General features: G+C 38.3%; 2 non-coding genes across 2 annotated transcripts; both read left to right on the forward strand.

Moving 5' to 3' along the window:
- The first annotated feature begins 289 nt into the window (after positions 1–289).
- Positions 290–396, forward strand: LOC145625769 (small nucleolar RNA R71). The gene has a single exon (XR_014110673.1). It is a non-coding gene; the product is annotated as a small nucleolar RNA R71 (small nucleolar RNA).
- A 6,661-nt stretch (positions 397–7,057) lies between these two features.
- LOC145625721 (small nucleolar RNA R71) lies at positions 7,058–7,164 on the forward strand. Its single transcript, XR_014110628.1, has one exon. It is a non-coding gene; the product is annotated as a small nucleolar RNA R71 (small nucleolar RNA).
- Positions 7,165–26,963: the final 19,799 nt, after the last annotated feature.

Here is a 26,963-nt window from a genome sequence, read left to right on the forward strand (position 1 = left end):
CAGTTTTGAACCCAAACCAACACTTGAGTTCAACTTGGAAAGACCTTCATTCAAGAGTTCAACTATGTGCTTAAGTTGACCGACTTTCTCCAACTCATAAAGATCACCTTGCTTTCCTTGGGACCTTCTTTGACCTCCCCAAGAATAGCTAGTAGCCACCTCTTCAATTATAGCTTCAACTTGGCTTTGAGGGATCTTAATCAATTGGCCACCGGCACCCGCATCTAGATTGGTTCTTGAAATTGGCTCTAAGCCATCATAAAAGAATCTCATGAGCAAATTATGGTTGAATCCATGGTTAGGACATGCTCTAATCATATCCTTAAACCTTTTCCATGCTTCCCCAAGAGTTTCATCCGGTTCTTGCTCAAAAGAAGCTATCTTCCTCCTCATTTTTGCGGTTTGCTCATCGGAAATGAACCTCTTGAGAAAGGCCTTCGCAACATCTTTCCATGTGGTGAGAGAGTTGGGCTTCAAAATCTTGAGCCATTTCTTTGCTCTTCCGGTGAGAGATTGCCGAAAGAGATGCATACGAATGTAATCTTGGCTCACTTCATTTGTTTGCATCATTGCACACAACTCAAGGAATCGGTCCAAATGCTCAATGGGGTCTTCACTTGCACTTCCGGAAAATTGCTCAACTTGTACCATCCTAGCATATTGTGGATGGATTGTGAAATTAGACTCGGTGGTTGGGAGAAGTATACCACTCGTGAGCTCATAGACTTCCGGATTTCCAAACTCCCTAAAAAGAAGGTCATCCTCTTGTCTTGCCATATCTCTCTTTGAATACAACAAAGCTAAGCACACGATTAGCAATGACAAGTAGGATTAAAAAAAGCAAAATAATAAAAAGAAAGCAAATAAAATGACTCTAACAATAGCAAAAATAAATGCTAAACAAGCCGCTTCCCCGGCAACGGCGCCAAAATTTGATCGGGATTAATAGTGTCGTTAGTCTACTACCCCTAATCAAATTAACAATTTGTAAAACCTAAACTACCCTAATACGAGTATAGGGGTAAGTAAAGGGTCGAACCCAAAAGGAAGCATGCGAGCTAAACACTAAATTCGCTAAGCAAAAGTCAAGGAAAGGATAATTTTGTTGAAATTTTTTTTTTTTTGGATAAGAAGCACTAAACTACGAATAAGCAAAGATAAAGACGAATAAAATCAAGAAAGAATAACGCTAGGGATACGGGGGTGTCAAACATGATTAGAAAAAAGGGGAATAATCATAGTTATCATGAAGAACATTCCAAAGAACACAAGATCCTACCTAAACAATTCATTCTCATGCAATAGTTTAGGCAAATCAATGAAAGAGGTCTATGCTAATTAGGATCATTCTCATGCATCCTATTAGGCACAAGCTAACCAAGGAATAAAGGGGCACAATACATGGAACTCCATTTTTAACAACTCATTCTCATGCAATCATTAAAATAGAGGTGATCTAAATCTAGTTCAAATCATTTTCATGCATTTAAACTAGAAGGCAATCAAATAAAGTGCTACAATAGTCTCAAGTCAATAAAAATCATATCTTTCATCAATTTAAGGCATGTAATCAATCCACTATCATCATTCATCCAACATTCAACACATATTTTCCACCCCCTTCCCCTAGCTAAAAGATTAGCCTAGAGAAAGGAGATTAAACTTAATAGCAAAACCAAAAATATATTCAAGAAACACAAAACAAAACATGATTAAAAACAATGAAAACAATAATAACTAGATGAACTAAAAAGACTAACAAAAATAAGCAACAATAAAGCAAATAAATAAAGCTAAAGGAAAGGATTAGAGATTACTAGAGAGAGGATTAATGAAAGATGAAAACTTGAAGGAATTGCTTGATTGGAAATTAAACTTGACAAAAAATTGATTACTTGGAAGAAAATTGAGCAATAATCTACTTTATCTCTCTAAAAACTATCTAATCTAACCCTAAGAGAGAGAAGCTCTCCTAAACTAACTAAGAAAATAGCATAATGGCCCCCCCTCTAATTACCCCCCAAAGGAGTATTTATAATACAAGGCTAAATAAAATAAAGTAAAAGAGAAAACTAAAAAGAAATAAAAACTAAACTAAAATAATTAAAATAACTAAACTTAAAAACCAAAAATAAAACTAAACTAAAAATAAAATAAAATAAAAGAAAATGAAAAGAAAAAAGGAAAACAAAAACAAAACCCAACAAATCCCCAAAACAGTAAAACAAATCAGCTTCCATTTCTTTCTCTTTCGATCTTGGCTGCTCTGATTTGCATCACCTGCATCACCATCACGCATCATCAATTATCACTCAATCACCACCGTCAATCCTCATCGTCATCAATCAAGCATCAATCGAAGCCGTTCAATTCTCATTAAAAATCACGTGAAAAGCTCGTGATTGACCCACGAATGCGCGCCCGCACAGAGGTCGCACAGAGGTCGCGCATAGCTTCTGCCTCGACTCTGATTTTGGACTCAATCTCGTGCGCTTTCTGACAGAGCTGCGCGGCCGCGAGGTCTGGGTTGAGTAATTTGGTGGCTGCTCTGTTCGAAATCGCTGCTCGTAGTGGTTGTTGATGGTGGTAAATGGGTTGGTGGTAATTGGGGTGAGATGCGTGTTGTTGCTGCAGTTGTTGTTGGTTGCGGTGGATGCGGGGGAAGGTGATTGTGGTGGTTGCAATTGGTGTTGTTGTGGGGTTGAATTGAGGTGGTAATTGCTGGCGAGAGGGGTGGAGATGCGTGGGAGTTTGGTTTAATTGGTGAGTGGTTTAATTTGGTGGTTTGATTGATAGGCGATTGGCGGAGGTTGATTGGAGGTGGCTGAAATTGAGTGGGTTGCGAAGGCTGGTGGGTGTGAGATGGAGGTTGAGGGAGGTGGCTGGTGTAGTGCTGTGGTGGTGTTGAGAAGGCAGGGAGCAGGGGATTGTGTGGTGTAGGTTTAGAAAGGGTGTGGTGTATGTTAAGCTGCTAGCAAGAGGGCAGCAGCTAGAGCATTTGCCTCGAACCTTGACCTCCGAACACAAATTTGACTTTGAAACCCGGAACGCCTACAACCAAAAACAACACGAGGGTGAATTGGAAAATAAAATAAAATAAATAAAATAAAGTAAAATAAAGTAAAATAAAATAAGATAAATAAAGTAAAATAAAATAAAATAAAATAAGATGCTAAAGCTAAAGAAATAATAAAATTAAATGAAATAAAATAAAATAAAATAAAATACGAAACTAAAATAAATAAGAAAACGAGATAAAAAAGAGAAATTATTAAAAATATAAACTAACGACTTAAACTACAAACATTAAAAGAAAGAAAAATAAAATAAAACACGAAAATAAACTGAAAACTATAGAAAATTACAAAAATACTCAAAATAAAGAATAAAAGACAAGAATAATAAAATAATAGAAATAAAGGATAAAAAGGGTGAAATTATTGGAAAATAAGCCGGAATACGACTCAATAAACACCCTAAAAGTGACATAAAAGTCACTTATCAAACTCCCCCAAGCTTACCTTTTGCTCGTCCTCGAGCAAATTAACATGAAACACGGGAGAAGGAGAATGATTTATTCAAGCAAAACTAAGACACTAAAGGAGACAAGAATGTACACTAACTCACTTTCGTAGGAATCACGGTCACTTTTAGCAACTAATGACAAGCCCTTTAAACCCCTAGATCGCCCTAGAGGACGAGTGTGCTCTCGTGAGGGTGTCCTAAGAGTTTAACCCACAACTCTAAACAAAACCAAGGCAAAACAAAAAGAAAAAGAAAAGCAAAAACAAAAAGCAAGCACAACCACGACCAACATGACATGACAAGGCTTAAGAAAACCAAACAAGCTTTTAGATAGAAAATGCTCCATTCGGACTCAAAACATAGAGACATGCACCAAAGAATGCTCACCTTTCTTAATTAAATGAGGGAATTCACGTTCCGAGATGCTCATGGTTGAAAGAGACAAACCTAAGCTAAGCATAGAGAACTAATGATTTCACTCTCCGCCCTAGCCCCATCCAAGACGGTCCACGTTCTCTCCACTAGCTTCAAATCATCCCTTAGTTAGCTCCTCATGATTCCTCGAGGGAACCGGAAAAAGAAATTTTTATGTGGAATCATAAGGTCATCCCGACATCTCAACTATGCATACTCTCTCCATAGGGTTGAAATCTATCTCCCTCCACCGGTCATTGACCTCACCCCTCTAAAGTCAAAGGGTCTTTACTAGGGTTGTAACGTAAGGCTAAGGGTCAAGGCGGGGCAAAAATTTGAAAATTTTGGTGATATTTCCTAAGTGAAGCAAAAGGGTGATCAAACCTCAAAAACAAACTCAAGAAATCACCAAACATCAAACAAAAATACCAATAATGCCATCTCCCCCAAGCTTATTCGACACCGACACTCAATAAAAACAAAAACGAAGTAACGCTCCCCCCCAAGCTTGAACAAAGCATTGTCCTCAATGCTTAAACTAGGGAAGAAAACGAAACCAAACTAATTTTAAATTTTTTTTTATTTTATTTGTTGTCCTTGCCTTTTTTAACTTTAGACGGCTTTTTCTTAACATTTGCTTTATTTCACACAATATATACAATTTACTTTTCTTGCTTGGTACAAAAAGCATAATACTTTCTCAATTTATTACAACACAAAACAAACTCTTAAACCGAAATGCTTCACAAACTAAGGGTTAGGGAAACGAAAGGTCATAAGGTTTGTAATGTGGCTCATAATCAAGAAAGGGAATAGGCTCAAAGGGTTGGCAAGAGGAGCAAATGCAAAATAAGAACAAAATAAGTAACAAAACAAAAAGAAGTTAAAGAAAAAAGAGAAAAATGGTGCCCTTTTCCTCCCCTAGAGTTGCTTGGTCACGATCTTGGGAGCTAGAGAACAACACAAGGATTAAGTTATGCATAGTTAAGGATCCTAAATGCCGCTCACAAGAATGATGAAGGCTAGAACAAATGACACTCACACGGGATAAGAAATAAGCAAATACCAACCAAGGGAATCCTATTCACCATAGAGAGCAACACCATCTTACCACTTTCCCGTGAACTAGGGGTTCAAACGTCCTCAAAAGTTCTAAACCGGGCTACCTTAGCTTACAATGTGTCTAACTCAACCCAAAGCATTCTCAAACCGTGCAAACCCTCATCAACTAGGAAGATAAGCATTCAAAGACACATCATCATGAAAGGCACACAAATCCAAATGAATGAGCAATTCCAAATCAAAATAATTTCAACTCGTCATAGCCATGTTTGTCACATAAAAGGGAAAAACAACACAAAAACAAGAGGAAGAAATAAAAAGGTTCACAAATGAGGCATGTAATTCAAGTAAATCCCAATCGTCATACAAATGACCGTTGATAACAACATCAACGATCCCAGGTTCCTTAGAACCAATGAAAACAACCTCGAACCATTCAACTTCTTCCTAAACTAACCTTAAACTAAGCACTCAAAGAAAAATTAAAAGAGTGAAAACAAGAAAGGTCTCACCGAGAGGTTGGCTTAAAAGAATAATAGAGCATAAAATCTAGTTCATCAAATGTCACTCCGCTCCAATCTTCCAAAATGCAACCTACAAGGCAAGACAAGACATAAAAGAAAACATTAAAAGAAAACAAAGAAAGAAAACAAAAAGAAAAAGAAAGGAGGGGGAGAAAAAGGGGTAGAAATCCTCCGGGTTGCCTCTCGGGAAGCGCTTGTTTATGGTCTCTAGCTTGACCCTTCACCTCCTTCAAGGTGGAATAAAAAACATCACCCTCATCAACTTGAGGATTGAATCATAGATGCCCCCAAGCTTGAGAACTAGCATTCCTTGAGGTCTCAAATCACCACAAGGGAAAGGAGGGAATAAATCAAGAGCCAATGGTGGCTCATCTTTTCTTTTTCTCTTCTTCTTGTCGTTTCTTCTAAAAGAGCAATGAAGCTTGGAATCCTCGATATTAAGAAGGGAAACCTCACCTTCCTCAAGAGAGCCTTCAAACCAAGTAGGAACTTCAAGAAAGTTATCATACCTCATTGTCACCTTACCATCACATGGAGGTAAGCTCTCATTATCCATCACACCATCGACCACATCAACTCTACATATGCTCACCGCCATAGGGCTCTTCAAAACAACATTCTCAACTAGCCTACAAGGGAAGGGAACCGGGCCTTCAAACTTGTTTGGTTCACTAAAATCTAATGGCTCCTCATTTTGTTCTTGAACCTTCTTCTCAACCACATCCTCCACAACCTTGTCTTCCTTACTTTCATCCTCCTTGCAAGTTTCGAGATGATAAGCATATGAAGGGTTAGTAGATGATTGTAAGGGGAGTTTTGCGGTTAAATGGAGAGAAGAAATGTTGGCTAGTTGGGAGTCAACAACTTCATTGTGAGATTTGATCTCTTGGAATTGTTGAGTGAGAATTTGACGTTGTTGAAGAATTTGGGTTTGTGTGTGGTCGAGTGGGGATTGTTCTTCATACGCTTGAGGATTTTGGTCATGATGTTGACCTTGAAAGTTCCCCATTTGGATGGAAGGGTAAGAAAAATTTTCGGTTAGAGGATTGAAAAGAGGTTCATCTTGGAGGTAGGAGTTTTCTTGTTTTGGAGGTTGTTGAAGTTGTTGAGAATGAGCTTGGGTTACAAACTCTCCTTCCCTCAAAGTCAAAGCCTCACCTTGCTTGGGATTGAACTCTCTACAATACGATGCATCATGATCCGTCCCACCACAACAAGCACATGAGAAATCAATGATTTGTGACAGTTTTGAACCCAAACCAACACTTGAGTTCAACTTGGAAAGACCTTCATTCAAGAGTTCAACTATGTGCTTAAGTTGACCGACTTTCTCCAACTCATAAAGATCACCTTGCTTTCCTTGGGACCTTCTTTGACCTCCCCAAGAATAGCTAGTAGCCACCTCTTCAATTATAGCTTCAACTTGGCTTTGAGGGATCTTAATCAATTGGCCACCGGCACCCGCATCTAGATTGGTTCTTGAAATTGGCTCTAAGCCATCATAAAAGAATCTCATGAGCAAATTATGGTTGAATCCATGGTTAGGACATGCTCTAATCATATCCTTAAACCTTTCCCATGCTTCCCCAAGAGTTTCATCCGGTTCTTGCTCAAAAGAAGCTATCTTCCTCCTCATTTTTGCGGTTTGCTCATCGGAAATGAACCTCTTGAGAAAGGCCTTCGCAACATCTTTCCATGTGGTGAGAGAGTTGGGCTTCAAAATCTTGAGCCATTTCTTTGCTCTTCCGGTGAGAGATTGCCGAAAGAGATGCATACGAATGTAATCTTGGCTCACTTCATTTGTTTGCATCATTGCACACAACTCAAGGAATCGGTCCAAATGCTCAATGGGGTCTTCACTTGCACTTCCGGAAAATTGCTCAACTTGTACCATCCTAGCATATTGTGGATGGATTGTGAAATTAGACTCGGTGGTTGGGAGAAGTATACCACTCGTGAGCTCATAGACTTCCGGATTTCCAAACTCCCTAAAAAGAAGGTCATCCTCTTGTCTTGCCATATCTCTCTTTGAATACAACAAAGCTAAGCACACGATTAGCAATGACAAGTAGGATTAAAAAAAGCAAAATAATAAAAAGAAAGCAAATAAAATGACTCTAACAATAGCAAAAATAAATGCTAAACAAGCCGCTTCCCCGGCAACGGCGCCAAAATTTGATCGGGATTAATAGTGTCGTTAGTCTACTACCCCTAATCAAATTAACAATTTGTAAAACCTAAACTACCCTAATACGAGTATAGGGGTAAGTAAAGGGTCGAACCCAAAAGGAAGCATGCGAGCTAAACACTAAATTCGCTAAGCAAAAGTCAAGGAAAGGATAATTTTGTTGAAATTTTTTTTTTTTGGATAAGAAGCACTAAACTACGAATAAGCAAAGATAAAGACGAATAAAATCAAGAAAGAACAACGCTAGGGATACGGGGGTGTCAAACATGATTAGAAAAAAGGGGAATAATCATAGTTATCATGAAGAACATTCCAAAGAACACAAGATCCTACCTAAACAATTCATTCTCATGCAATAGTTTAGGCAAATCAATGAAAGAGGTCTATGCTAATTAGGATCATTCTCATGCATCCTATTAGGCACAAGCTAACCAAGGAATAAAGGGGCACAATACATGGAACTCCATTTTTAACAACTCATTCTCATGCAATCATTAAAATAGAGGTGATCTAAATCTAGTTCAAATCATTTTCATGCATTTAAACTAGAAGGCAATCAAATAAAGTGCTACAATAGTCTCAAGTCAATAAAAATCATATCTTTCATCAATTTAAGGCATGTAATCAATCCACTATCATCATTCATCCAACATTCAACACATATTTTCCACCCCCTTCCCCTAGCTAAAAGATTAGCCTAGAGAAAGGAGATTAAACATAATAGCAAAACCAAAAATATATTCAAGAAACACAAAACAAAACATGATTAAAAACAATGAAAACAATAATAACTAGATGAACTAAAAAGACTAACAAAAATAAGCAACAATAAAGCAAATAAATAAAGCTAAAGGAAAGGATTAGAGATTACTAGAGAGAGGATTAATGAAAGATGAAAACTTGAAGGAATTGCTTGATTGGAAATTAAACTTGACCAAAAATTGATTACTTGGAAGAAAATTGAGCAATAATCTACTTTATCTCTCTAAAAACTATCTAATCTAACCCTAAGAGAGAGAAGCTCTCCTAAACTAACTAAGAAAATAGCATAATGGCCCCCCCTCTAATTACCCCCCAAAGGAGTATTTATAATACAAGGCTAAATAAAATAAAGTAAAAGAGAAAACTAAAAAGAAATAAAAACTAAACTAAAATAATTAAAATAACTAAACTTAAAAACCAAAAATAAAACTAAACTAAAAATAAAATAAAATAAAAGAAAATGAAAAGAAAAAAGGAAAACAAAAACAAAACCCAACAAATCCCCAAAACAGTAAAACAAATCAGCTTCCATTTCTTTCTCTTTCGATCTTGGCTGCTCTGATTTGCATCACCTGCATCACCATCACGCATCATCAATTATCACTCAATCACCACCGTCAATCCTCATCGTCATCAATCAAGCATCAATCGAAGCCGTTCAATTCTCATTAAAAATCACGTGAAAAGCTCGTGATTGACCCACGAATGCGCGCCCGCACAAAGGTCGCACAGAGGTCGCGCATAGCTTCTGCCTCGACTCTGATTTTGGACTCAATCTCGTGCGCTTTCTGACAGGGCTGCGCGGCCGCGAGGTCTGGGTTGAGTAATTTGGTGGCTGCTCTGTTCGAAATCGCTGCTCGTAGTGGTTGTTGATGGTGGTAAATGGGTTGGTGGTAATTGGGGTGAGATGCGTGTTGTTGCTGCAGTTGTTGTTGGTTGCGGTGGATGCGGGGGAAGGTGATTGTGGTGGTTGCAATTGGTGTTGTTGTGGGGTTGAATTGAGGTGGTAATTGCTGGCGAGAGGGGTGGAGATGCGTGGGAGTTTGGTTTAATTGGTGAGTGGTTTAATTTGGTGGTTTGATTGATAGGCGATTGGCGGAGGTTGATTGGAGGTGGCTGAAATTGAGTGGGTTGCGAAGGCTGGTGGGTGTGAGATGGAGGTTGAGGGAGGTGGCTGGTGTAGTGCTGTGGTGGTGTTGAGAAGGCAGGGAGCAGGGGATTGTGTGGTGTAGGTTTAGAAAGGGTGTGGTGTATGTTAAGCTGCTAGCAAGAGGGCAGCAGCTAGAGCATTTGCCTCGAACCTTGACCTCCGAACACAAATTTGACTTTGAAACCCGGAACGCCTACAACCAAAAACAACACGAGGGTGAATTGGAAAATAAAATAAAATAAATAAAATAAAGTAAAATAAAGTAAAATAAAATAAGATAAATAAAGTAAAATAAAATAAAATAAAATAAGATGCTAAAGCTAAAGAAATAATAAAATTAAATGAAATAAAATAAAATAAAATAAAATACGAAACTAAAATAAATAAGAAAACGAGATAAAAAAGAGAAATTATTAAAAATATAAACTAACGACTTAAACTACAAACATTAAAAGAAAGAAAAATAAAATAAAACACGAAAATAAACTGAAAACTATAGAAAATTACAAAAATACTCAAAATAAAGAATAAAAGACAAGAATAATAAAATAATAGAAATAAAGGATAAAAAGGGTGGATATATTGGAAAATAAGCCGGAATACGACTCAATAAACACCCTAAAAGTGACATAAAAGTCACTTATCAGTCGACTGATGAGTTTGGTAGCTTTCTAAGCCTGAAGAAACCTACCGGATGATACTTTCCATGCTTAAGGAAAGTCGACATATGAATTTGGTGTTTTTCTATGCTTGAAGAAACCCACCGATAATACTTTCCATGCTTGAGGAAAGACTTGTCTGATGATGAGATTGCAAGTCTCTGTGTATCGAGAACCTTGCGCCATGAAACGATGGTGGTTCGATTGTCCCCGATCGTGGGCTGTAAATGGTTTGCTTGTGCCCGAACGTGGGCTATAGATGGTCCGCTTGCCCCAGACGTGGGCTGTAGATGGTTCGCTTGTCCCCGAACGTGGGCTGTAAATGGTTCGCTTATCCCCGAACGTGAGATGTAATTGGTTCGCTTGTCCCCGAATGTGGGCTGTAGATGGTCCGCTTGTCCCCGGATGTAGGATGTAGATGGTCCGCTTGTCCCCGGACGTGGGCTGTAGATGGTCCGTTTGTCCCTAGACGTGGGCTATAGATGGTCCTCTTGTCCCCGGACGTGGGCTGTAATTAAGACCTGCAAAATAAAATTTGCCAAGGGACTCGTATAGACTATCATTGACTTGACCAACTGACTTGACCAAGTTTGACTTGACACGACATGACATGTGTATAGCTTGTGGTTGTGTGTGTATATTTTGAGTGTGTGTGCACACATAAGCAACAGAAAATGCAAAAGCAAAAAATTTCCGTCATTTTTGTCATGAAACGAGTAGAAGGTACTGACTTTCTCCCAAAAAAGAAGACGTGAAAAATGAAGTTTTGTTTTTGAACTTCCCTCGATAAAAATTTTGAAAAAGTTTTTGAACTTCCCCAAAAGAAAATAATGAAAAAGGGAAGAAGTTTTGAATTTCCTCCTTAAGCAAGACGAAATGAATCGTATGGATTGAATTGCTTGTCTTGAAAATAATTTATGCATGATACATGTTCTTAGGCTAGGAGGCTAAGGACAATTACATCATGCGGCACGATAGATGAACATAGGTCATGGAGCTAAGCATCATATATGGTGTAAAGAAACGATCTTGAACGTCACTTAGGTCTTGAAGCTAAGAAGTGATTATTGCATAATGAACGTTGCTTAGGTCAAGGAGCTAAGAACGATATGCTTTGTATGATTACATATCATTGATATATAAATGTTGCTCAGCACATTATGCGATGCATGAAACAATGAACATTGCTCAGGTCAGGAAGCTAAGCAAGTATACAACGTTTTTTCTAATGAATGTTGTCTTGAAAATGATGAAGCATGCGCGGTAGGGAAACAAGATTTCATGATAAAAGGTTCCTAAGGGAAAGCTGATATGGCTATGTATGTGTGAAATACGTGTGTGAAAGTGATACTAGGTGAGGTTGCAATGGCTATGGTGAGGGAAATAGATGTGAGAAGAGTCGAGATGGTGACTCTTTAGGATAGGTAGGCTAAACGATGTGGGTTCAAGCCCCCAAGTCTTGCTCTAGATGGATAGGGTCATAGGATTAAGCATTGGATATTCTTTGACTCGATCATGCATATGAATGTGGTCGCACCTCAATGTGAGGTTGCCTACGTATCCGTTAGGAATCAGGCCGAACGTAGCTCTAACCGAACTTGCACAAGTGTGTCACTACTACAAAAGGAGTGTTTTTTCGACGTTGTTGCCTCGACGCTAGGTAAGGGGCGTCAACAGGTAAATTTTTCATCCCGCGTTTTTACGATGCTTTTAAGTGACAAAAGAAATTTTCTTCGCTATAAAGCGTCGAGAATACAAGCACATGTCACGCACGTGAATGCAATTAGTGCCTCGTGACTCAGCCCACATTTTCAATTTAAGGGGAAAAAATTAAACCAATAAAAAAAATTCTAACTACTCAAGTTCTCAACCCTAACTTTTCATCTCTCCTTCCTTCCTTCGTGAGATTCATAGATTTTTAAATCTAAATCCAGATCTTAACTCTCCCTGTAATTCCCCTAATTATTGCGTGGAGAAATTTCTCTACTCACTTTGAACTGTAATAAAATTTGTCATTCTCTATGCCGCCGTGAATTCTAAGGTACATTTTTCATTTTAGAATTTAAATTTCTCTTTTAATTTGAAGTATAATTAATTTTTTGTAGGAATTTTTTAACATTATCACAAAATTATGATCAGGTATTGTTTGATTTTTGAATAACAGGAAGCATAGGGTTTTATTATATTTATATATATCGTTATGCTTCATTTTGCGAAAATTACTTTTGATCTAAGGAAATATTTGATTATAATAAATAGTATAACCAGATTTCATGTGCAAATCTAAAAGAAGTTTATATTCAATTGATTGAATTGGAAATTTATATCTAAATTTCTAAAGAGAACTTGAGATTTTGAGAAACAGTAAGAAATGAAGCAAAAAGAATCAAGCCGGAATGACAGCTTCTTGTTCCTTTTGACTATATTTAATTGGTTGTTTCATTAATTTTTGGTTAGTTTTATTCAAATTCAATTCATCTTTGGTAATTCATCTTTGGTTGTTGAAAACCAAATGTTACTTGTGATTTTGTCAGATCTGATATGATTTTTCAATTTAATTATTGATTCGTCCTTTATATCTATGCATCAAATATAGGTTTATAACTCTTTTGGTTTGCTTTAGTCAATTTTCTCAATTTATAATTTTTGTTCTTCACGTACATAAAAGGGGTTTCTTTTCCCTGACATTTTTTTTATAGAATTTTGATTCCAAATGAAATTAGTAGTACTAAATTGTATAATTGTTCTTTCTTGACTTTGTACTGATAAGTTGATTTCGTGATGGAAATTAGAAAATATTAGGTGCTCGAGTTTACTAGTTTTTATAAATGCGTGAAAGCTAACAACTGAATGAAGAATAGATATAGCCCACTATAAATTTAAAAAGCTGGTCAACTTGTGGTTATAAATTATGAGTGCTAAACACTTATTTTAGTGTATGATGTTTTTGATTTTTTTAGCAGTGGTCATGCTTTACTTGCAATATGTTTTTATTAGTAGTATTGAAATTAATAAATTGGGTCTTGTGATGGAGTTGACATTGAGCTGATTTCGTAATTTTGTTGAGGTTGCATTTTATGGATAATCTGTAGATGGATTCTAATTTTCTGTTGTTCACAGGTGTATGAGTCAGACTTGACTGAACTATTTTCCTGGACTTGCTCAAGATGTAATGGAATGACAAAGGTTCTTGACTTACTATTATTAAATTTCTGTTTACATGTTTTATTTTCTCAGATTATCTCTAGTGGGCATTATGTTTAGGTATGTATATTTCTTAATTAGAAATCGTTTCCTGTTAATAGGGATTTGAAATCAGATGTCCAGCATTGCTTGCAGGTGCGTAGTCACATCTTTATCTATCCTATATGCTTCACATAATTTTTATCAGTTCCTAACTTCTCTCTAATATCATTATTCTGTCTAATGCAGGCATATGTTGGGGTTGCTAAGGATCTGAATGCTATTATTGTTACATTTAGAGGAACCCAGGTTACATTTTTTTTTTATTCAGAACTTTTTCTTTTTGAAATTGATACTTTTAAGGTTGGTTATTAGTCTTATTACGTAGAAAGTTATAATGTTTAGCTAAATTGTTGGTTATAAGAAAGCTTTACATATTTGCAATATTATATAGAAACTAACATATCTTAATACAAAATTCTCTTTGGAAAAATGCATATAAGAATTCTATTATATGCTTCCCACGAGTTTAGGCTAGTCCCCAGCCTTTGAATTTAGGTTTAGACAAACCTGGGATTGCCCAAGTTGTGTGAACTTAGTATAGCTTGTTACCAACTGTTAGACATTAAACAAGGCTTGTGACAGTTTTATGGTGCATAACTAGGTAAGTAATGTTGGCTATTCCACAAGGTTACATTTTTATAGTGATCGTGGTGGTTCCAAGGTCCAACATCATCCTGTTCTAAAGTCCCTCTTTCTTTGATAAGGAACTCTTATTTTCAAAAATACCTGCTCTGTGGGCAATAATATCTCTCTGATACTTTCTCAGTTATAAACAAAAAAAAAATGATGCTTGGTCAACTTGTACATCTCTTTGCATACTCTTTTTGTTAAGTTAAGAACTGAGTTAAAGACTACTATTATCAACTATGAAATGGGAGGATTACTCCATGCATGCTCGATCAGTGATTTAGTGGCTTATAAATTCTTTTTGTTCATGAGTTGATATTTATTTAGATAGTAATTAAAAATTCCTGTGTAAGAACCAATACATGAAATGGGTCTTGCTAGCTTTTTGCAATATGACACACCTTTATGTAATCAAAGAGATTTTTCATATTTGTAAGAGAAAGTTAGTGTAGGGAATATTTCAAGCGTTAACCCCTAGCTCGAACCCCACTGTGATCATACACTAAAGTACGGTGGCGTCCAAAGGGAAAGAAGATAGAGTAAAAGAGTCGCCAACAAGTTTTAGGAACTTGTAAACCGTTCACGAGGTGAAGGTTACACCCCTTAACAATCCACGAGATCGTCAACTCCATAATTTCTTGAACCAAATAGGGTTCGGGGATGAAGGTACAAATCCAACCTAAAAGAGATTGAACCTGCCCTAATAATAGGCCTATACTTTATTCTGATCGTATTCATGTGCGCTTTCTGACTAACATGCAATCAATAGGATTAGCCCTAAACCTGTTTAATCTTTGTTGGTTTAATCTTAATGCACAAATAAATCTATTATTGGCAATCACTTGAATTATAATCAAAATTAACCCTAAACAAGATTATTAATTATCTTATTAATCGTGATTACAAATACCAATTCCCTTTAAACATGCATAAAAAGGTGTGATCAAGAAATAACAATAAAAATCAAGCAACATAATAATCATAATAAATTATAATCATAATAATAATAATTATAAATAATCATAATAATGTTAAAGCATAATAATAGCAAGATCCTAGGCATGATACTAACAAGATTAATAACAAACCCTAGCATGTCACTAAACAATAAAAATCATATATTTAGCCTTAACATGATACTAACATGAATAAATATTAGGAAGAATATACGAAGCATCATAACAATCATACTTAGTATTAAATTTACCCTAGACATGATACTAGGAATATCATAATAACAACCTAAGCATGAACTCTACATCATAACATCAATAAAAACCATTAAAGTACTTACTTTGATGCCTCGTACCTCTTTCTAATAACAAAATACACACGTTAGTAACTTCAAGGAAAATAAATAAACAACAATTAAATTAAATAATTATAATAGAGATTTGGGACCAAACCCTCAGAAATTAAACCTTTCACGTCTAGGGCGAAGGCAACTTCGAATATGGCTAGGTGTTTCTAAATCTAATGAATGCGGAATTTTTATATTTGAGAAAAGGCTAGTTTAGAAGAGAGAGGGAGAGTAATCAAGAGAATCTTGATGAGAGTTGGTGAATGAAAACGGAATTTTTACGACTTTATTTGTAGAAAAAATCAGCCAAAAAGATAAAACATCAAAAACAGAGTTCTGACGCGAAAAAGCCAAGTTAGCGCCAAACGCTGACCTTGGCGCCAGACGCTAAGGCTAGCACCAGGCGCCAAGCGTAGCATCAGGCGCTACAGCTGGCGTTTGACGCTGACTCAGAAAATCACGCGTTTTCTTAAAGTTAGATAGAAATTGCCGTACAAGAGGATAAATCGTATTTTTCCTCAAAAATGTTCTTTGATTTTAATTAAAACTCTGAAAAGTCAACAAAAGTCAATTTATCAATGCTAATTGAAATAGGAATGAAAAGAACCTTCTAGAAGAATCTAGAAGACTAAAACCATTCCTAATTGCATTAGGAATGATAAATCCATATTAGGCCCTCCTCTAGATCATTGGGGCATATAAAAACCAAATCGGGCCCAGTTCAGTAATTTGGCCATAACTTCCTCAATATTCATCGGAATTGGGCTTATAATATACCGTTGGAAAGCTCTTTTCAAGCCCTATCCAACTACACCATTATTGGACCCATATCATGGACAAACCAAACTGGATTGGCTGTTTTCTTAAAATAGGTTTTCAAAAACAGAGAGAAGAGAAAAGAAATTAAAACTATCCGCAACACTAAACATTCCACACTTTCACTTTATTCGATTATGATTCGACGTGAAAGGTACATATCACCGGGTTTGGTTTTGGGGAGACACAAATGGGTGTCTACAGAAGCCCCCACTTTGACTGAGTTTGGAGAAACGCAAATTTTGAAAACAAAAGTCAAAGTATCGATAGGGACGGAGAATGATTCAGAACGTTCTGCGATCCTAAATCACTCTTGTAATGTCGATACCTGTAAAACTAGCATTAGTCAAAGAGATAAGAGAGTTAAGAAACGCGTATCTTGCACCGTCGAGCACACGTCTCTGAAGTGTAACCGATTTGCTGCTGCTTTACTGTTTTGATGACCTCCTGCCAAGAGAATGTCATCCTGCTTGAAAACCGCTACGCTTGTTACTGCTTCCAATATTGAAGATTGCTTCGCTTGAAACGATCCTCTTCCGCTTCGATAATACTCCAAAAACCAGGAACCATTATCGAAGATTGCTTCGCTTGAAACAATCTTCTTCCGCGTTGTGACCATCTTTCACGTCTAAGGGAACATGATCGAAGACAACTTCGCTTGAAATCACCTTCAGTTGTTTTTGACAACTCTCCACAATCTAGGGAATGCTGTCGAAGATATCCTCACTTGAAGCTATCTTCATTTGTTGTGATAATTTTCCAAGGAAATTACTGAAGATCTCCACTTGTCGATCTTTAAAAGCTCGCTTGAACTTTACTTCCGCTATGCCTGTACGTCGGCGCTTTTGCTGCTTGAACCTGTATGTCGGTGCCTTTTGAATTAATGAACCAATACATCGGTGTCTTTTGCGAATGAACCAGTATGTCGGTGCCCTTTGAATTATGAACCAATACGTCGGTGCCTTTTGCGAATGAACTAGTATGTCGGTGCCTTTTGTTAATGAGCCAATGCTTAGGCGCTTTAAGCTAAGTGAGACGATATTTCATCAGGTCGATCACTTTGTGCAATCAAGCCGATTATTAAAAATTGTGTCAAATTGCTTAGAGGGGCTAACTGGCGTACCAAGGAACCCAAAATATATTGCAAAAAAATTAAAACAACCGTACTGAGTGGTTGAACATTCTGTCGCCGCTGAAATAACGTCAGCGCCACATAACTGGCCGTAGCGCCAGACGCTGGGATTAGCGCCAAGCGCCAAGCCTATCGGTTGACGCCAAGGTCTAGCGCTTGGCGCCAGAATAGGGTATTCCTTAAATACCCTTTTCTTCTTCATTTTCGCTGCTGCTTGTCGCGTTTGTTGCTCAAAATCCCCAGAAATTCATTTGCTTCGTTCTTGCTCGTTTCTCAACCAAATTCGCTCAAATTTGTTGCAAATCAAAGCTTATTCCATCCATTTTCCCGATCTATGTAAGTTTTCTTCAAACTCACACCGGTTTTAAGGAATTTTGCATGGGTATATTTTCAAATTTCATGAAAATTAAAAACTTAAAATGCTTAATTCTCCTTGTTTGTCAAATTTTATGCCATGAAATTGCTTGATTATGTTTATATATTTCCTTGGGAGTAATTTGAGACTTGTTTGACTCAATTTGGTGAAGAAATGAACGAATTGCCATTGTTGGACCCCTTAAGGTCGGGAATACAATGTGGCCCGTTCTTGATGTTTTTGCTAGAAATTCTTGTCCAATTTGTCACAATAATTACTATAGTATTGCAAGAAATTGTTTGATTACTTGAAAAATGCCGTGCATGCTCAATTTGAATTTGTGCTCTGTTTTAGTACTACATACTCTGTTTTTTTTTTGCGAACATAGTATCATGCGGCTAGGCGAACCTTAGATACTATAGAACCTTAATTTATGAATATTCTGCACAATGTAGCATGGCTAGACAGCGAGGTTCCGGTTCACGGTCCCGAGACATTCGACGGGAGCATGAGCCCGTGGAGGACGACGCCGAGCCGTCCACTTCGCTTGGTCGACTCCCCGAGTGGGATGAGCAGACCTTATACTTTTCCTCCGTCCATCACATTTCTGGGAGGGTGAGACAGGGTGTCAATGTTGGGAGGACGCGCTGTCATGGTTCCGGCTATGACGGCCTGGACGATTTGTACAAGATGTACATTGCAAGAGATGATCAGACGAGACTTCTATGGGAGTCTTGCGGTCTTACTGTGCTGTACGAGACCTCCAAGGCAATGGTTGCCTCCAGCGGGGGTCACCATGTAGTTCGTGCTTTGGTGGAGTTCTTTTGGGACACCACCAACACTTTCCACTTTCCTTGGGGTGAGATGATGATCACTCCTACCGACTTCGGTCTCATCACAAGACTGGAGTTTAGTTCTGTGCCATTGTCGTTCGACAGTGGGATCGATGTCTTTTCCCCTGAGGTCGAGGAGTTGTTGGGTCCGATTGTTGTTCGGGCTTGAGCTGAGGTAGAGTCGTCTCAGTTCAGCGCTAGGGGGATTCGCCGCTCGACTCTAGCAGCGGCTCTGGACGATGGTGCGACCACCCGAGAGCAGCAGGTGCGCATCTTTGTACTTATTTTGTTGTCAGGGACGTTCTCCCCTGATAAGGGTAGTAGGGCGCTGCTTTACTACCTTCCCGCCGTCCGCGATCTGCACTGGATCGGGACTTATGACTGGGCCAACTTGGCCTATGCTGATTTCATTCGAGCGCTGAGGGACTCGTGTCGACACCGGTCCTTTGGGACGAATGTTGCTTTGTCCAGCTTTTGGAGGGTCGTAGAGGTAAACCTTATTCCCTATAAAGTTTAGCTCTACATTTTAGCTAACATTTGCTGATAATTTTAGCTTCTTGTAGATCTGGTTCTACGAGTACTTCCCTTCTGCTGCGCCGGCGAGACCGTCGCCGCGCATGTTTTCGTTTAGCGCTTCCTAGGGCAGTCGCCGTGTGGGGATGTCCGCTTCATATGTCCGAGATCGGATCATCTCGGTATGATTCTAGTCTTTTTGACATTTTGAGATGTTTTAGATAGATTCTTGCCTGATTGCCGTTCTTTGCAGGAGCTTGAGGTGCTGTATCGATCGTGGGTCGACCTGGCAGCCCCTGGGTTAGCCGCGCAGTATTTTGCTGAGCGTCGCTATTTCTTGGGGACCTATGGAGCGACTGCGTACCTCGGAGAGAGGGTTTCTAGACAGCATTCCTCTGATACCTTTGTCGTTCCTGCTCCTTCACCACGTCATATGTTTAACGCCGCGAGGTTGTTGAGCATGTCAGAGGGAGCTGATACCCTTAGCGATCTTACACGATCCCTGGGCGATGCTATGAGGAGGAGCTACTGCCGTTGTTAGCTCCAGTTCCTGTACCGGCTGAGGATGTGGCGGTACGATTTTTAGCTTTTACCTTTCGTTAAGTAGCCCCTAAGTGGTGCTTCACTGACTTTGTTTTGCTTTATTAGGACGATGCTGCTGAGTTCGTGCCACCCCGTATGTCTATCCATTATCAGGGGACATATGGGCCGATTGAGGAGATGATTCCTCCGGCTTCTAAGGACGAGCGCTTTTTAAAGCGGTCGATTTCTTGCCACCAGACTCGGGTAAGCTTGTTTATTTGCAACTTTTGTCCATATATATCATGCATGTTTACTGACTTTATTCTTTTGATAGTTCTCGCGTGAGGTGGTTTCGGCGATGACACGATGTATAGATGCCTTCCGGAGCCAGCTTGTCCGGATGAGGAACGTGGCTACCTCCCGTCGGGACGACGCCGTTCAACAGGTAGTCTTGCCGTCATATGTTTTGCATTACCGCTTTGATTTTGCCTGTTTCTGATTTTAATTTCTTTTGCAGGGTCAGCCCATTCCTTCTCGTACCCGCACGAGACCTGAGGTGCGGAGGGATCCAGCGAGGTCTAGCTCAAGACGCCGCAGCACTACTTCGGGAGGTAGGGGTGGCCGTTCTGAGGCTGCTCGGGTAGAGGGCTCAGGTTCTTCCTCTGAGGGTGCACATGCTGCGCCATTAGGTCAGGGAGAGGCTACCTCGGCTCTTAGAGGTGGTGGGATGTACGAGGTTGGCTCGTAATCGCAGCAGCCTCCACAGCCTCAGCCTAAGGTTGATCTCGGGTGGACGGGTCCTACGTTGAGCTTTCCTCCTTCCGCGGAGAATGGAGCTGATGCTGGAGCTGGAGCCGGAGCTGGTGGAGAGGTTACTCCTCGTACTGCGGAGTTTTATGCGATGATGGGTTTACATCCCCCTGCGCCGTAGTTTGTTCTTGTACTTTTTATTTATTTATTTGAATTTGTATAGAACTTTGCCTTTTAGTTAGACTCATTTTAGACATATTTTGTATGTACATACTATTATGAGTTTATTTTAGGAAAAATTGTAACTAATAATCCTACCTTTGTCCGATCTTCTCAAAATAATCCCACCTTTGAATATTCCCAAAATAATCCCACCTTTGACATCTATCTTCTATTAACAGGCCATGACCGGTTTTGATGGGTAAGTAACCTGTTGGAGAAGGTAGCATGCCACGTGTTCGATTTTCTATTGGTCAAATTTTTTTATTTTATTTAAAAAAAAAAGATCCTTTCCCTCCCAGCCTTGTTCCCTTACCTCCTTCCATGGCTTCCCAGCCACCTTTCCCTCCCTCTTCCATAGAAACACCATACCAACGCTGCCCCACAAATTGACAACCACCATCAAACCACCTCGTCTCACGACAACAACAAACCAACAGCACCAAAATCCCCAAAAGCACCCCATAACACGAGCAAGTCAACCCCAACTAAGAAAAAACATTTTAGTTTTGAAGCTTTTGCCTTCAATTATTCTAAATTATCTCCTTAATTACAAAATAAATGTATTTAATTGGATGAATTGTATGATTAATTGTTTCAAAAAAAAAAATTGTATGATTAATTTGATTTTGTGTGATTTGATAAAGTGATGAGTCGAGTTGCAGCAACAACAATTAGGGCTGCTTGGTATCAGCAAGGAGCCAAGGAGGGAGAGTTGATGTGTGATAGAGATTGGATGGGCAGGGTTATTGTGGTTGGTTAGACGTGGGTTTTATGGGGGTAATGGTGTTTAAAGGGAGGGATTATGGGTGGATTTGATGGTGGACTGGTGGGCAGTAGTAGGAAGAAGATGAGATGAGTATTCTAAGGTGGCGATGGTGGGGCTGTTGGTAGTGGTGGTGTCAGTGGTGATTGTGGTGCTGAGAGAAGAGAGAATTAATTAAAAAATAAAAAGCAAAAAAATAAAAATAAATAAATAAAACCTGTAAAACCGGTTATAAGTCAAAAGGACCAGTAAAAGAAGATGAGGGTCAAAGGTGGGATTATTTCTAGATTAATTGAAGGTGGGATTGTTTTCGGAAGATCGTACAAAGGTGGGATTATTCTTTTCCATTTTTCCTTTATTTTATTTATCATGTTTTTTCATTTATTATTATTATTATTATTATTATTATTATTATTATTATTATTATTATTATAATTATTATTATTATTATTATTATTATTATTATTATGTACATGTTTGTGTGTGCAAGAAAGTGTGACAAATAATTTTTGCGCAAAAATTCCGTCATTTTTATTATTGATGGAGGGTACCCGACTTTCTCCCCCAAAAAGAAAAAAAATGAAAAAAGGAAAAGTCAAATAAAATATTGGATTTATAAAAAACTCGAAAATTAGTCTAAATAAAATCCAAAAAATAATATAATTAATATAATAGCTATATTAAAAAGGAATAAATGAATATTTAGAAAAAGATAAGGAAGCCGTAAAGTCATTAGCAGACTCAAAATAAGTTAAAAACGCGGTTTTTAGAAAGCGCGTACGACGAGGCACATTGGCGCCAGCTGGCGCCACGCGTTTTGGTGTAGCGCCAGGCGCTACACTTAGCGTTTGGCGTCAGGCGCTAATAATAGCGTCTGGCGCTAAAAGGCGCTGACCCCGAATCCTTCGTAGATTAAAACTGTTCCAATTTCGTGCATAAATAGCCCCTTGCCAGCCGGTTCTTTTCATAATTTCCGCAGATAAAATAATTCTTAGCTTTAGAAAAATAATACCATGTCTCTAGTCACCAAGTCTTTCACCAACTACACCCATGAATGGTGTCGGTCTCTTAATGCCAAAGAAAGAAAAGAATTAGATGTGTTTCACTTGGGGGGGTATATATGGTATCAAAGGGGTAGATCTTGACTTAGATTTTATTCATACCACACTAGAATATTGGGATGTAGATACCCATTGCTTTAGAATAAGGTATGATGAAATTAGCCCTTTGCCGGAAGAATTTGGTGCTATTTTAGGTTTCCCTGCAATAGATCTTGTAGTAATCCCTAACATAGATGCATATTATTACAAGGATTTTGAACGCTTCTTCAATTTAAAAGAAAGGGATCTATCAAAAATAGTAGATGGCAACATAGTTAATTTGAAATAATTTGCTCGCCATTATTTTGATAAACCTTACTCCGAATCTTTTCATATTTATAGAAGAAGGGCTTTCTTATTTTGTATGCTTAATCAATTTTTTCTTACTAGTGGTAAAAATAATGAGGGTCAATCAATTATAACCACCGTATTAGAACAAATTGAATCAGGGAAAAATCCAATGCCATTAATAGTTGGAGAGACTATGATTGGTCTTGATAAATTAAAGGGGAATCCAAAAGCACCTTTTCGGGGCTCTCCAATTTTATTACAGGTAGAAAAATTATATTTTTAATTACAGAAATCAAAAATATATTTTTGTATAGTAATAATAATTTATTTGCATTGCAATTTTTTTTTTTACAGATGTGGCTAATGGAAAGGTTGGAATTAATTAGCCCTCCAGACAACATTGAGAAGTATACTCCAAATTGCTTCGTGAGGAGGAAGAAGCGCTTCTCTAAGATGGGGCGCCACGAATGGAAGAGGGTCTTCGAATCCTGCAATTTTGCCATCAAGTGGGTCATCCCTTGGTGGAAAATAGAAAGGATGGTTGGTGTCAACAAGCAACCATTCTGCTGTCTTCCAAGCTTGTCCCGTATGACTTAATTATCCCTGCAGGGTAAAAAGGCAATACGACCTACTTCAGACTATTCCTTCTGGAGATCTTCGTCCTCCCTACAAGTTCCCTGTCTCCCGGGAAGTAGACAAATTTGATGCTTATTGGAGCGCCAGACCTCTATGGGAAGTAATTACCCAAAAGGTTCCTCCTTCCTTGCCCAAATGATGTGAAGAAGTGGCTGCTGAAGAAACCTTCAAAGGACTTGAAGATAAATCAGAGTAAAACTGATGTGAAGAGTCGTCTAGGTGACAGGGTGATTCCTGCTAAGGACGCTTAGGTGAAAGAGTTGAATTCAAAACACCTACAATGCCTAGGAAGAAAAGTACTATAAAAGATAAGGGAAAAAGGAAAGCTGACACCACAGAGAAAAAAGCTTGGGTAGAAAAGAAGCATGGAGTCCTAGCTGAAGGGGAAACTATCTACTCCAAGATTGAATGTAGGTCCTCTAAAGGATGCCTACTATCTAAGGTTATGGATGAGGAGGAAGAAGCAGACAAAAATTGGAAAAGGGCTAGGAAAGAAAAAGAAGATTAAGAGCATTGCTTAATTTTCAATTATTAGACTTAGTTTATTTTTTTTTTATTTAAAGTTAATTTATTTAAGCTTTATTTAAATTCCATCAATAATGTAATTTTATTTTATTAATGAAATTTCAGCTTTTAATTAAATTATTTACTTTAAATTTTATTTTTATTAAAGCAATGAAAACCGAAAAATTAATTTTCCGGAAAATTTTTCGAGTACGGAAGTCGAAAATTTTCCGAAAACACCGAAATATTCCCAGAATTTTTACTGTTAATTGGCGCCGCAATTTCGAGACTGGCGCCGGCCACGGCAGTCTGGCGTCAGGCGACGGTGCCGTCGTTTGGTGCTAACGGTCATCGGCTGGCGCCAGAATTTTTTCTGGGACGCCGATATTTCGCCGATCTTCTGTCGAATTTTTAATTAATTCTGGGATGCGAGATTCTTGAAAAATAAAGTGGCCGCACCCGTAAAGGGTTGTCTACGTATCCTTTCTTAAGGAATCAGGCCAAACGTAGCTCTCTTGAGTATCCTACTCAAGTAATTATGGGTAGTATTTTTTAAGTTGGTCAAGATTTGTCATGTTCGAGAACTCATTGCCATCCATATCAGTTAATTTTGTTGCACCTCCTGACAGGATTGTTTTGACAATGTAGGGTCTAGACCAATTAGGTCTAAATTTTCCCCTTGGATCTAAAACATTTTTCCTTAATGCTTTTAACACTAAGTCTCCTACTTTGATGTTCCTTGTCTTGACCTTCTTATTAAAATGCCTAGCCATACGAGTGTGATGTAGAGCTTCTAGCCGTTTTTCATCGAGTAGAATTAGCTCTTCATATCTTGCCCTAGTCCATTCAACTTCATCGAGTTTACTCTCTAACGCGATGCGTAGAGATGGAATCTCTAATTCAACAAGTTGTACGACATCCATTACATATACCAAGGAAAATGGCGTATTTCCTATTGATGTGCGAATTGACGTGCGGTAACCCCACAATGCGAAGTGAAGTTTGTCAGGACAATCCTTATAATTTTCCGTCATTTTCTCGATGATAGTCTTTAGATTCTTATTAGGTGCCTCGACGGCTCCATTTGCTTGAGGTCTATAGGGGAAAGAATGATGATGTTGAATGCTATATTTTTGTAACAATTCTTCACATTCGGCTTGAAAGTGAGTTCCATTGTCACTTATCATTTTATGTGGGACTCCGTATCGACAAATAATATTTCTTTCAATAAAGAGTGCTACATGTTTTGCAGTGAGTTTAGCGTATGATTGCGCTTCTACCCACTTTGTGAAGTAATCAATTGCTACTAAGATATATTCGTGGCCTTCTATTCCTGGGGGAGTGATTTTGCCGATGATGTCAATTCCCCATGTAGAGAATGGCCATGGCGACGTGTAGGTGTAGAGCAAGGATGGAGGAACATGTTGTAAATTGGCATAGATTTGGCACTTAGGGCATCTTTTTACGTATTGATGGCAATAAATAATATCCTTCTCGCATTATCTTTTGGACTAATATTTTGCCATTTATATGAGTGCCACAGATTCCTTCGTGGACTATCCTCATTGCTCTTTCTGCATCCTTTTTTCCTACACATAAGAGAGCTCGACCCTTAGGTACCCTTTTATGTAGCTCGTTGTCTATGAGTACATATTGGGAAGCCAAGAGTCTTAATGCTCGTTTTGCTCTTTTGTCAGCATGGGGAGGGTGTTCTCCTTTGGTGACATAATTGAGTATATCCGTGTACCACGGTTCTTCTTCTTCTTCTTCATCTTGGACTACATCGTCATCTTCTATAGCCTGGATGTAAGCTGGTTTGTGCCTTTTCTCTATAGTTAGAGGCATTTGCTCGATTTCCGTGGGAATCCTAACCATTGAGGCTAATCTTGCCAAGGCATCAGCAAATTGATTTTCTTCCCTAGGTAGATATGTGTATTCTACCTTTTCTAACTGATCAGTAAGAGTTTCCAGATAGGTTTGGTAAGGGGCTAGACTTTAACTCCTTACTTTCCATCTTTTGGATATTTGATTGATGATCAATGAAGAGTCTCCGAATATCCTTAATTTTTTTACTCCCAATGCCAAAGTTGTTTCAAGGCCTACCACGCATGCTTCGTATTCAGCAGCGTTGTTGGTAACGTCGAAGTCAAGCTTTATGGAGATTGGGACATGCTCTTCTATAGGTGATACTAGTAATACTCCAACGCCACATCCCTTTTGGTTTGAGGCTCCGTCGAAGTACAAGGTCCAAGTATCATCTTCAGTAACCATTAAGTCTTCATCTAGAAATTCATTGTCTTAAATTGGCGTCGAGTCTTCTATTGGAAAGTCTGCTAGAAAGTATGACACCACAGATCCTTTGATAGCTTTTTGCGGCATAAACCTTACATCAAACTGGGCTAAATTGACTATCCATCTTGATATGCGTCCATTGAGTGTAGATTTCTGATGAGTGACATTTATGTCACTCCTAAGGAGTAGTTTTAGAGTCTTTTCCGTGTTTATTTTCCCTTATTTTCCTTTTATTCTCTTGTTCTCTCTTTAATAAAGTTTCTTGTTTATTTGGTAATTTTGGAGCGTTTTAGTTTATTTTCTTTATTTTATTAGCTTTAGTTTATTTTAGTACTTTATTTTACTTTATTTGCTTGTATAGTTTTTGTTTTATTTTTATTAGTTTAGTTTTATGTCTCTTATTTTCTATTTTATTTTATTTATTTCTATTTTATTTATTTTATTTTATTTGTCGTGGTTTTGTTTTATTTCGTCCTTTGTTTATTTTCATTTTATTTTATTTTATCTTTGTCCCGATTCTCCCTTGTTTTTATTTGGTTGTGTAGGATCGTGCTCGGAGGTCGGAGGCTCGGGTCAAAGGTGTCAATCCAAGAAGCTTTCTAGCCACAAGCTGTTGCCCAATATTAACCATCACCACACCCCCTTATCCTCCACCACAACAGCACCTCCATCTCCCCTGCTCCCTCACGCACACAGCCACGCACCAGCCTCAGCAACCCACCACCAATTTCAACCACCAGCTGCTGCCACCAACACCACTACCCCCTGTTCTCACGC

This window comes from Chenopodium album, chromosome 3, assembly GCF_948465745.1.
Source record: "Chenopodium album chromosome 3, dcCheAlbu1.1, whole genome shotgun sequence".
In the NCBI taxonomy this organism is placed as follows: domain Eukaryota; kingdom Viridiplantae; phylum Streptophyta; class Magnoliopsida; order Caryophyllales; family Amaranthaceae; genus Chenopodium; species Chenopodium album.